The sequence below is a fragment of the Anas acuta genome, chromosome 19 (genome assembly GCF_963932015.1).
Source record: "Anas acuta chromosome 19, bAnaAcu1.1, whole genome shotgun sequence".
NCBI classification, from domain to species: domain Eukaryota; kingdom Metazoa; phylum Chordata; class Aves; order Anseriformes; family Anatidae; genus Anas; species Anas acuta.
In genome coordinates, this window is record NC_088997.1 from 2,466,892 (window position 1) to 2,479,591 (window position 12,700).

Consider the following 12,700-nt stretch of genomic DNA (forward strand, 5'->3'; position numbering starts at 1 on the left):
AAGTTCCACCACAACTTAGCAGACTTTCTTTATACCAGTTTCAGATCATGTTTACAAGTATGGATGACCAGAGCTTTATTCCACTTTCAGCCGAGGCCTAACCAATACTTTAAAAAATATTCTGGTTTTATCTATGTCTTGAAAAAACTCTAACTGTAGCATACACAAGCCCTGTTCTCAGGCAGCAGAGATTATTGGGCAGTACAGGGCTTTTAATGACAACTAGTTCACTTGCTATATCATGAAAAGACGAACGTCTGAAATGATAATTGCAAATCAGATCCTGCCACCATCCCAGCTTAAGGTATAGTCTCAAACAGCTGAGTTAGTATTTGATTCAAATGAGGAAGCAGAAACGTGCAGTGAGATGGTCCTTCCTCAAGCAGAATGAAAAAGGATTGAAAAGATGGTTAATGATGATGGTTAATACATTTAAAAACAACATTCTTTCTCAAATGGTTAAAAAACATATATTACATTAAAACTTGGCACTTTCAAGCAGTAGTTAAGTTGTTAAGACTAATACTGCATTTTTGTATGGCATTAAAAAAAAGTGACATTTCTTACGTCCCACAGATATAAAAGATGTCTAACAAGCAGTAGAATTTTCCTTGAAGAGTGCTTTAAAATAATTTGCTGTATCCATTGTATGCACCATGGCTTGCACCAAATTTAATAACAAAGATATTCTAGATTGGAAAAATCAGACTGGAGGCTTATGATGGCAGTGTCTTTGTTCAGATTAAATTAAGCATGTTCTCAAAGGCATTGAAGCAGGAACCTAGAGATAAGACTTTGTATGCTAACCGTGGATTAGATCTGGCAGTGAGTTTTTAATGAAGCCTTATTGAGGAGCACAAGATTATAGATGTTGCTACTATTTAAATGTTATGTCAAAGGTAAATCAAATTAAGATACAGTGAATTTAGGCTTCTATTAGATGAATTGAGCTCCTCTGTTCTGTTTGAAAAGTGCTATATATGCAAATCTAACTAACTGGCCATGTGCCTTTATGATTGCTGTGATTTATTTAATTATTCGCTAATCACAAATAGATTCATAAGCGTTTAGCAAATATCTTTAAGTGTCTTTGCATCATCATCAAGTATCTGTGGAAAAGCAGACATTTACTGCTGCGCAGAGGCTGCAGGAGGTGCACAGCATCACTGCCTTCCTGGCAGAGCAGCTGGCAGTCCCCGGGGGGGGGTGGCTGGCAGTCCCCGAGGCTACCAGGAAGGGAAAAACAGTCACGGACTTGAGCTGTGGGCTAAGGCTGAAGCGGGCATCTGCTAAAGAGGTGTCTCAAGTTGCATTCTTAAGACCTGAACTCAAAAGAGATGAGCCAAGTAATTGTGGAACTGCTGCGGTGAATCAAAAACAATTCTGAGAAGAGTGGTGTAGTCCCTAGGATTTCCGGATTTAAAGTTCACTGAAAAAAAAAAAAAAAAAAAAAAAGGAACCAAAAATGCAGCTTCTGGGCCCTGCTGTATTACTCACCTCCAAATCTTTGCCTCTTTCCCCAGCATCTGTCTCTCTCCAGGGATGTCATATATGTTTTGATCTTTGTAAACTACCTCAAAATAGGTATCATCCTCATCTGTGGAAATGCTGCACCCTCCAGGATAATTGCAATCTTTATGTTGAAGATGCAATAATATATTTAAAAAAAAATTACACTATTCTTTAGTATTTGTACTTAATACCAGATAGAAGGAAGCAGGAATTTTCAGCACAGAGATGGGAGGAAGAAAAAAATAAAAATAAAAAAAAATGCAGAGCTAAAATTAAAGCTAAAACTGCCAGAAGTGTTGTACAGAAAGTGGTGGCCCAGCAGACAAACAGTACTAAATAGCATGAGGGGACAAGGAATTGATGGAACGAGAGGAAAACTCATGTCAAAGGCCTAGATCAAACAGCTTTATTCTTTCCAGACATTTATGTGCTTTTGAAATGGAGACCCCAGATCTCCAACACAGACACAGCGAACTATCTTCACCCCTCAGTCAGAAGGCAACTTGGTCAAGAACTGCTTGGCCAGATTATCATCTGTAATTTGCATTTATTGCCACGACAAGGTCTGAGGCACTGTACAAACATGAGACAACTTCTACCCCTTGTGCTTCACAGACAGTGGGAACGCAGTGCAGCAGAGCACATCTCAAATATTTGGAAAGAGCAGAAGGTGGGAGAGATATCGAGGTGCAACGAGAGTATTCATTTACCATAGGCCTGCGGTGTTGATAGCTGAACAATTTCATATCTTTTTAATTAACTGCTGAGTGACGGAAATACCTCAAATCATCTTCTGCCAATCTAATTCTGATGTCTTTGGGGCGGAGGAACACAAGAGGCTTCCTCAAAGAAGAGCAGAACTCTACATGCAAACTACAACTTTTATCACATCCCACATTTTTCTGGAAGTATGTGGTTTTGAATAGTAGTCAGAGGGTGACATTCACTACAGATTTGTATGAACTAGAAACAGAAATAAAAAGGAACAGATTCCTACTAGGTCCCTCCTATGTCACACTTACCATACAAGGCAGCACACCAGCACCACAGCCAGCATGAATTTTGTAGCAGAGCATTGCCATGGCTTTTATGGCCAAAACTGAATAAAACAAAATGCACAAACACACAGAAAAAAAAATAATAAATTTAATACCTGTAGAATAACATCACTGTAACTAGCAGCAACAGATAGGAAAATGAGGTCTTAACATTATCTTCTTTCTCAGGAAGCCCTACCGTGTTTTTAATAAATTTTGCATTTATATTTTAACCGCAAATTCTCAAATGGGATTTCTGCAAACCCAGTAATCCCCCCCCTTCCTGATGGGACCTGTTAATGAATGCAGCGCTCACTGGGCTGGCAGCGTGGCATTGCCTGGGGAGTCAAAGTGAGATGATTTGGATTTTTCCCCTTTATTTTCAGTACATGGGCCCTTCCCTTTTCACTCCTGCCCTATAGCTCCCCAGTGCTCTCACAGCTTGGCTGAAGCTCACCCTGACACCCAGTACCTTCTTTCTCACTGAGTCAGTTCCACATAAACCACACAGATTACCATATAAACATGATGGGGAGGCAGGAGATAGCAATGTGGGCAGCACTTCTCCATCCTCGCCAGGCAAAGACAAGTGAGGCAGGAGCCTTATCTGGGCTGTGGACTGCCTCTGCTTAATTTTGCCTCCTCTTAAGAGGAGGATTAGTTAATATTTTTGCTCAGCCACTTCCCCCCAGATGCTTTTGTTTAGGGAGCTCAGAACAGGTTTAAAGCCACTTGAAATTGCTGCTTGTATTCCTATTGATACATATTTTTGACTCAGTGCTATCTACCTAGCCAAAGAAATGAGGCACCTGAACTGCATTCTTTACTATTTTAAGATTTGTGGGAGAGCGATCCCCCATTTTTACTGAAGCTGCCCTTGAGACACAGAAGAAAACAGCATAAGGCACCCTCCACTCAAGGCTCTTGTAAGCAAAGCTTCCCCGTGTGTGGCAGGGTGACACCATCACACTTGAGGCCCGCAAACAGGGGAAAAAAATTATTTTTCCTGTCCGACTCTGCTGACATCCCTCCAACCCAGAGGAAACAAGGTGCCACAACTAATGGAAGTCGAAGATAAGCATGAAGCATTAGGAAATTTTGTAAATATCACATCCTTCCTGACTTTCTATCAACCTGTTTGATTATGCTGTGTATGGGGAGACGTGTGATAGAATTAATCAGCCTGCTGGAGTGAACGCTAAAGGAACAGATGAGCTTTGGCAAGGCTGCTGCTGGCACTGAAAAAGAAAAACTGTGACAAAGAAAAAAAAAATGCAGACCTAAATCCAGAAGCATGTCATTCAGAAAGTGAGATATGCCATGATTTATCACCGTAACAAAAATTGATGGCAACACAGATCTCCCATCTCAAAGTGTTGTCGCTGTATAGATTAAGAGTAGTATCTGTCATCAAGAAACAATGGCAAAAGAAATATGTTTGATAAAAGCAATTCTGTACTCTCTTGTAGACAGATAACACGTCTGCCATTGAAATGGAGGTAACGGATTTCTCTACAGCCCCATCTTCAGCAGCAAGGAAAAAAAAAGTGGTGTGACAAAAGAAAGCACACATAATTAATAACAGAAGAGCAAATCAAAGGAGTGGCTTTGCAAGGAGTGAGTAATATTTACCCCATTTCAGAAAAGTCCAGAGTGCATGGTAGGAAGAGGATGCTTGCTTTGCCCCCAGAGAGTGACAGCACCGGCAGAGCGCAGCAGGCAGTGGCTTACCACTGCGGCCCACCAGGGCAGCTTTCCTTTTCAAAGAGTGAGCTTCTTTCTTCTCAGCTCAACAGCTGCTGCACACGGGGTCTCCAACATCATCTTAGCAGCTTGACTGTTGCATACAGAGAAAGCAATACCAAAACATAAAACATGTAACAACTTTAGGAACATTTTGCCAGCAGCTGACACAATGGAAAGCGCATCTCAAAACAGCAGGACAGCAGAGCAGAACAAAAACCATGGAGCCAGGACTGCCATGTCATCTGGCACCTCCTTGCACCTCCCTCAATGCCATTTCAGGTGTCGGCAGGGAAGGCCAAAGCATTTTATTTGCTAATTAAGGTTTCACATAATTCAAGCGTGGAACAGGCAAAGGAGATCCCCACATAGAAACCTGTCAGCCTTCCCCGCCGTGCCAGCAGACTGATGTCTCAGTTCAGTGCTTTCACAATGCAGACAGCAGAATAACTCTGGACGTCTGCATACAAAAATCCCTACACACACACGTCCTGCTGGCGTGCACGCTGCCACGGATGGCGATCCAAAAGTGACACCTCCCTGCCTGAGCTAAGGACGCTGCAGACAGAGATAAGAAAGAGACGTTAAAATAACAGACCTCTGTTTATGGTGTCAAATGGCTAATGATAGTGATTAAGGCTTTTACATTTCTTTACAAAGTGGTATTATCCGAGCTAGCGTCAGGCCCGTAATCCGCCCAGAGTCAACAACGAGTTCCTGATAGAGCCAACAGCACAACAAAAAAAGGTCCCACGGCTTGCCATCTGCTCAAACCACTACATCACACCTCTTTCTCCTCCATGCAGCAGTAAGCCACAACAGGATGCAGATGACCAGATTGTGTAGCTGCCATTTCAGCTGAGCACCCGGTGGCTGTTGATGTGCTGAGAGTGGACTCTCAAACACGAGGCACGGCACACGGCTGTGGACAAGCAGCTCCCGCGGCGTTTCGCTTCGCTGCTTTTGTGGGCTGGTTGCACCCATGAAGCCAGGTAGAGCACTAGGGATTAATCAAATGTTTTGCCTACTATGTTAAGCATTTATACGTGTTTTTATTATATAAAACATATTGTTTAATGATCCGTAAAAGCCTTTGGCAGTCACTCTCCCTTTGGTTAGAAGCCCAGCTACTCATAGAAGCGCATTTGGCCTAGCAGCTCCTTTCAACTATCAGAGCAAACATTAGGCCTGGACCATGGAGCAGATTCTTGAGCAGCTCTCAGCAATGCATGACCAGCTCAGAGGAGCTGGAAGTTGCCAAATCATTGCAGCTTGAAAAAGAAAATTGGTGCATTCAAGGAAGGGAGCAATTTGAAGTTGTTACAGAGCGCTTGGACACCACTGATGGGCAAGAGTTTTACCTCTCATTTCTCTTTCTCTTATCACTTCCCAGCTGTTTCTTCCACTTTCAGGTAGTTTTAGCGTATCCTTCCATTTTTACCCACATAGCTCACTAACAGCTTTCTAGTTGATTCTGCTGTTTTTAGTGCCGAGGTACCAGCTGTGCAACCCTGCAAGCTGGCGCATATATGACCTTGAATTTTTCCGTGTAGCCAATCAGGAACTGTCTTCACACAGCGTTTCCTATCTCCCAGAGAGCATCTCTCAATTTTTAGCATTAGACATATATCACTTTATAGCATCCAAAGCGTTGTGCGAACACGAGCCTGCTAGCACCAACAAAAATCACTCCTCAGCCAGCCCGTACCCTGTTATTGTCTATCAGCTCCTCCATTTCACTGAAGCCAGCCTGGGGAGTTCTTTTTGCTTGCTTCTCTGCAGGAATATTAAAACAGAATCAGAATGAAGGTAGCTGTAAATTTTATGTCACAGCTGGGAAACTGAAGGTCTTCAGATCACACTTTCTCCCCAGCCTTTTAATTGCTAAATTATTCTTGAAGATTTGACACAAGTCTTTCACCTTCCTATTTCCAGGCTATTAGCAAGAAAAAACAGACAAAAAAAATACATAATTTTCATTAATCTGCAGAGCATGCACACAATGCTTAATTTCAAATGGATAAAATACTGCTAATTACTAGTGCATTCTAACAGTCCTGTGATTTTACAGGGAACTACGTCAAACTAAACCAAATTATGGGTCAGAACGTGCAAGTCTTTTTATCATTATCGCTAATTCCCTTTGTGGTTTATAACATCCTGAAGTGTCAGTCGTTTTTTATCCCCTCACCCTCCACCCCACCCCAAAATAAAATAAAAATAAAACCAAACCACGTGTCTTACCAGATTCTTTGAGCCTCTGGCTAGCACTGCTCAGCTGCTCCATAATTATTCATCACACTAGGTCCAGCAACAAGCCATTCACAGCACGCTCTTCTCACATTTTGTTTAAACACTAGATACAACAGCAGATACCGAAAAAAAAAAAAAAAAAAAAACAGATTTTGAAGCAAGAGACACTGGAATTTGGGTGGAATCAGATGACTAAGAATTACTGTTCCCCTCAACACCACCACCCAAAAAATAAATAAATGTGTGTGTGTAAAAAAGGATTCTTGAGCAGGCTATAAAGTCTGCCTTCTTTTTCTGAATAAGCATTTCTAGACCCTGAAGTGCTCCCATTTCTAAATATAATGCTGACCAATATGTTCCTAATTTCATATTGAACTGTAATTAAAATAATAGGAATGCTCCCTAAATAAGTTAGATCGCAACTTCCCGTGATGCTCTTCCAGATCCCAGGCTTTTTGCCCTTACCATCAGACCTACCAAAACCCCGCAGCGCTTCCACCAGCCTCATCTCCAGGTCCTCCCCTGGCCTCCCCAGCGGTCCAGCCCCACCGTTCCTGCAGCCCCCCATTGCCTCTTTCCCTGCAGGTGAACTCGGGCCCCAAAAGACAGAGGTGCTCACCCCGTATCTGCACGGCACCCGGCACAACAGTCTCTGGTCATCTGGAGCCCTGGCTGTCAGTAATACAAGCAGTAAGTCACCAAACCCAAGTTTCTCTGCAGATCAGCGTTACATCTCGTGCCTGCCATAAACGGCATAAAATGCACCTCTTTGCATTCCAGCACGTTGTGGAAGAACATTAAAGCACTTAATATATTATTTAAGCCAGTTAAGCTAGATAGCACAACTGCAGTAATTAGCAACAATTCTCCAAATCCCCATATGCCAGACAAAGGATCGTGTTTAGTATTTTCAGGCTGGTAGGAGGGAATCAGAACATTGCAGAAATTAAATGGCACACACTGCTTTTTTCCCCTCTGCCTATCTCAGCAGAGCCTATGTTTCACTACAGCTACCCCACTGCAGCATCAATACAAGAGACTGAAACCCATCACACAAACAGGGCTGGCCTTTATTTCTCTATTATTTTAAGCATAACAGGGTGCTCGATGTTTTAAGAAAGAAAAAATAAGCCACTTCTTTTGCAAGCTACATTCTGTAGGCTGGAGGGGGATTTCCTTTCTTTTCTTTTCAAATTAAAACCAAAAATAATTTTATAAAAACCGCCCTCAAACCCAAACCTGACTTCCTCTGGAAAATCCATGAGCTGAGGTAAGCGCTGAGTGGAATTGTAAAAATCCCCCAAGCAGCAGCCGCCCACCTCACACCCGGGGTCGGGACGGGGCAGCGCAGTGCGGGTACGGGGCCGGGAGAGGAGGCGCCAGGCGGGATGAGCGAGGAAAGGGCATCGGTCAGGTTGGAGCAGAGGGATGGGACACGGGTGCTGCCAGCAGACTGAACCCCGCTACTCCGGCTCACGTTGCATGCCCAGGAGCCCCGTCACACCGCGTGCCAGAAGGCAGCCAGCCCGGTGGCACAGGTTGCACTGGAAATGCGCCCAGTGCGGTGCTCCTGTGCAAACAGCAAGATCACAACAGCCAGGTACCAACACCTTCTAAAGGAGCGGGGAGGAGGTGGAAAGAAAACACAGATTTGGGATCCTCTGCCATAATTAGAGGCGTTGAAACCGAAGGTGCCACGGCTCAGAGAGGGGACAGACCTGATGCAGGATCCTGGCTCCAAGCCCCAGTTGCTCCGACCAGTTGTTGTTTTCCATCCTCTTTGTATGGGCAGATACAAGACGGCGATTTTTTTTTGGGTTGTTTGGAGAAAAGCCTCAAGACTGAAAACTCAAATACGAGAGAAGAACCCCTTCTGGTGGTCAGCCATTTATTTCTCCATTGCAGAAAGAGGAAAATCCCTTTTTAGTGTTCTGTATCTTGTATTATTTTTACTTCATGAGCTATTATTTTATTCCTCAGCGTTGCAAAGAGGCCAATCTGGCGGGGGACCAGTGCTGTGCCAAGGAGGACTGGCAGCACCGGGACGCTCTGTGGAGAGGTGCTGCTTCTTGCCCAGCTCAGTGCTGTGAGCTCTGAACCCATGGGGTTTTTCCCAGAAGATTATTTTCATTATAACAGACTGAAAAAAAAGCATCACCAACCCAAAGACAACCTTGCTTGGATGGGCATTTCCATACCGGGCTGTTTGCCTCTGCTTTGAGCTTTTTTTCCTCTCACATCAAGACTTCGAGAGCTCCTGGGTTTCCCACCCAGCCGTGCCTTTTGCCTCTCAACCCTCTCCTTCCCCATGCAACACTTACTTCTCCCACCTCTCCCTCAGTCCTTTCTGCACCCTGCCTCTATATTGCGTGCACCTTTAAGGCTCGTATTTTCAATGCCTCTCTGCACATCTCGCTAATCTCGTGCCACATTCCTGGGCAGAGCTGACCTTTGGGCACAGCCGTGCCAACATCATCATTTTCCAGGCTCCTCTGTTGCTAAGATGGGGGGCAAAGTTCTTAAGGAAGGGAAAGAGGGCAAGGAGCTAGCACCTGGCACAATCCACACTGCATCAGAAAACAGATTAACAGAGGAAGTTAGATTGCTTTCACTATGAAGCCACCCACCTTGGTCCAGATTTGATTTTTGAAGCAGCAGCAAAGGGAAAAGTTTATTAACATGCCATTAACTATGCATATTTCGATTTGCATAAGCAAAACAAGCACTGCTGAAGTGCAGTAAGAAGGAAGGCCTGTAACTGTCCCGTTCGTAACAGTGTGAAGGAAGCTGATAACGCTCTTTCAGTTCCTGAGGACTTCAAGCAGCTTAAAAAAACAAAACAAAAACAAGTGATATGACATCAGCAAAGACCAGTAAGTGTCCTAACATCAGACTGGATACCTAAAGGCAGAAACTCAGCCAGAAACCTGCTGAAGCATAAAATAAAGTAGGAACACACCAAGATACATCTACTGACAGTGAAGAACCAGCACACGAGGCTGGTCACCAGTAGCTTTGGGCGCTGAGGAAGGTTCAGCTGTGCCTTCCAGAATGCAAATACTTTGAACGCATCTGGTCAGACTTTGCAAGAAGAGAGAGAGGGGGAAAGGGATGCAGACGTGGTTGTGGCTTTGTGTTCAACAACCACGGCTTCATGTTCAACATGCCCCGGTCACAAATAGCGCTTGGGGTCTTTAACACGTTTACTCAGACAAGCAATTAAAAAAACTCCCACCCCTTAACAAAAAGGGACTCCTATGGCATATTACAGTGCCTCTAATAATGCCACATACGAACAATAACAAGGCCCAGATTCTCTTTTGGATCTCTTCCCCTGACACAAGGGTTATTAACTTGAGCTGTGTTTATTGGCATCCAGCTGCAGGGTGGACAGGTCTCCAGTTGGCTGTGAAAGTTTGCATCATCCTTAAGCACGAGGAAAGGAATTTCCAGATCCAATTAGCAAAGCCTCCACCCCTGCCGGCTGAGCAGTCGCGCTGAGTATCATTAATCACTCTATCAAACGAGGCGTTCACCATCCACTTGGTAGAAACAGGTTACTGAAAACAGTCCTCACTGCAACTCCTTTTTAGTATCACATCGCAATACGTCCGGCAATGCTGCTTGGGTTTTATATTAAACTAAACCACCTGTACACGCAGTTGGGTTAAGCATAATGTAAAGTCCCTGTATATTATCTGCAGCTATCACTCTCCTTCCCCGTGACCTACCACTGAATAAATATTGCATCAGACACCTGCATATATTGTATGCAACCTGACTCATCAAATCACATGTTGTTTTCATGCCAAATCTGCATAAAACAGCAAATAGCAGCATGAGCAGGGTATCTTCACAAATGTTTCCTTTTTGGCTACGTGCCCAGTCTTGCACTGGAAGAGCTGCTTTGCAAGAAAGGTCGCTTACTGTTTGCGCTTGCACAGCTCCTGGAAGACCCAAGCACTCAATAAATTGCAGCAATGACTCTTCACAGAAGAGCTGTCAGGGGAAGAGGAGCAGTTTTCCCCGAGGTGTACTGTTGCAGCAACGTGTTTGACTGGCACTTGGGCTCCCTTCCCTTCACTAGAGGAAATACGAGATGCATAATCTATTTGTACTCCTGACTTTTACCCATCCAACTGGAACATTGTTTCAGAGGATTCCTGACCTCAAGCAGGCAACATAATCCGGTAGATTTACATAGATGTGGTCTGGGTTATGTTATCTTCAGCACGATAGGCCTCAAAGTTGAAATTAATGTTGTCCTGCAGGGCGGCAGGGGAAAGGAGACGACCACAAGACTGGTGAAGGCTCAGAGGCATCCCTTGTGCCTGACCTCACTGGAGTGGACTCACTCACCAGGCCTTAGGTGATGCACAAAATGAGCTGAAGGCTGACTCGGTGCTAACAAAAAGATTCAAGAGGCAGGGAAGGTTTATAGCTCGGTGGTCAGGGTACAGTTTGAGCATTATACAGTTCAACAGTGGAAAGGGGCATTTTGCAGACTCAGCTTTTTAGTTCCCTGCTCTGCTACTGTACCAAGTAATGCTGGAGAAGGCTGCTAAGATCACTGCTCTGCTGTGAGCCTGGTTAATGGACAACGCCTAAATACAGTGAGATCCTCAGATGAAGGCTTTCCAGGGAAGTCCACCTGAACCTCCTGCTGGAGGATTTATGGCTTTGGCTGTGCTCTGAGTGCAGTGCATGCTGAAAGGTGGAACAAAGACTGGGATTTACAGGGGAAACCAAAGGCCTTCTTTGCCCTCTGAAACATGAAGTGTTCTCTTGATAAATCAGGAGAACCTCTCCAGACTGTAGTCACATGCCTGTGGAGGCTGTAATCTCCCAAGTACACAAGATACGGGCGTGCAAATATGGGTTATGCCTACGCTAACAACCGGTGTACGTTCCTGGGGCTCCTGAATGGCCTTTAATCTACCTGCCACCATGTGTTAAAGCCTGCGCTGATGCAGCTTTACTACTCTTGGTGCTCCTGTTTGCTGTGACCACGTTGCCCTTCAGCACCCTGACTTGAGAGCTGAGGACACAGGCTGTCAGCTTCCTGGTGTAAACTCTGGAGGTGAAAAGGAGAGGAGCTGCCTGCCACACCGGGGACTGGTGTCATGATTGCAGGCAAAAGAGAAGCACTGGCAACAGGCGTTGAGGAGCCAAGTGCACTTTCAACATCCCCTTCGCCAACAACACCTCCAACGCAGTCCTTGCAAAACCCCAACGCTCACATAGGTAACGCTGATCCACGCTATCGTGACTCCTCCGCTCTGCTATGCAGTGACCTTGCCTCATGTTAAGTAACACATAACATACCTTAAAATCTTAGTATAGACTAAATAAGTCATAACATACCTCAGAGGGTCAAAGCAAACCTAGCTGCAATGTGCTAGGAGGTGATTGTCCTTGGCCTGCTCAGCGCCAACCCGTGTGAGGCTCCCACGTCAGCGAGCTGACAGCGAAACTTCAGATGTGGGGGTGGTGGAAAGCAAACAGAGGGAGAAACACCACCAACATCTTACGAGGCTTGTCTTAGCGGATTTTTGTCATTACTGAATTCAATCACAGGTAAAGGACTGAAAACAAGAACCTATCCAGCTTCAAGACCCCTCATCAGGACATGGTGGTTGCTCCACCAGAAGCATCCATCCTGCTGCCCCAAACAGAGCCCAGTCCTCTTCATGCCGTGCCCGGGGGTCCTCAGGGTGAGGGACCCTTGTATGGTCCTCAGGATGACTCCTGGTGCCAGAAGCAACCTGGCACAGGAGCCCAGCTGAATCACAGCTGCAGTAATTACACTAATTGTCCAAGGGACAAAACAATTGCACTTGTCCAACTGGTCAGGGCATGACAGCAGCCTGACACATTTTTATTTGTGAAAGCATTTTGCCTTGAAGTAAGTTTCCAAAACAAATTCCACTCAACTTCGAGCCTTTCCAGTCTTCTTCCTGGGAAGAGCAATTTATTCGTGTTTTAAAACAGAGCTTCAAGAGATGCTACCCAGGAGAGCTGCATCTCGTTGTGGGTGGCTTCCACCACCACCTGTTAGGGAGATGCCCCCAGATTTCCCTTACACTGCAGTGGGAGTTGTGGTCTCTGCTCTAAGAAGCTCCATGCACAGCACCTGGGGGAAAACCCAGGGGTTT

At 44.9% G+C, this 12,700-nt stretch overlaps 1 long non-coding RNA gene across 2 annotated transcripts; it reads right to left on the reverse strand.

The window, feature by feature from the left end:
- Window positions 1–419: 419 nt before the first annotated feature.
- LOC137842266 (uncharacterized) lies at window positions 420–12,119 on the reverse strand. 2 transcript variants are annotated; one of them, XR_011088987.1, is made up of 5 exons: window positions 8,264–12,119; window positions 6,537–6,648; window positions 4,182–4,386; window positions 2,535–2,611; window positions 420–1,429 (listed from the first exon to the last, which is right to left on the reverse strand). It is a non-coding gene; the product is annotated as an uncharacterized lncRNA (long non-coding RNA). The 2 variants fall into 2 exon arrangements; XR_011088986.1 differs by having other exon boundaries at window positions 421–1,429; window positions 4,281–4,386; window positions 8,264–12,117.
- Between the last annotated feature and the right edge of the window lie 581 nt (window positions 12,120–12,700).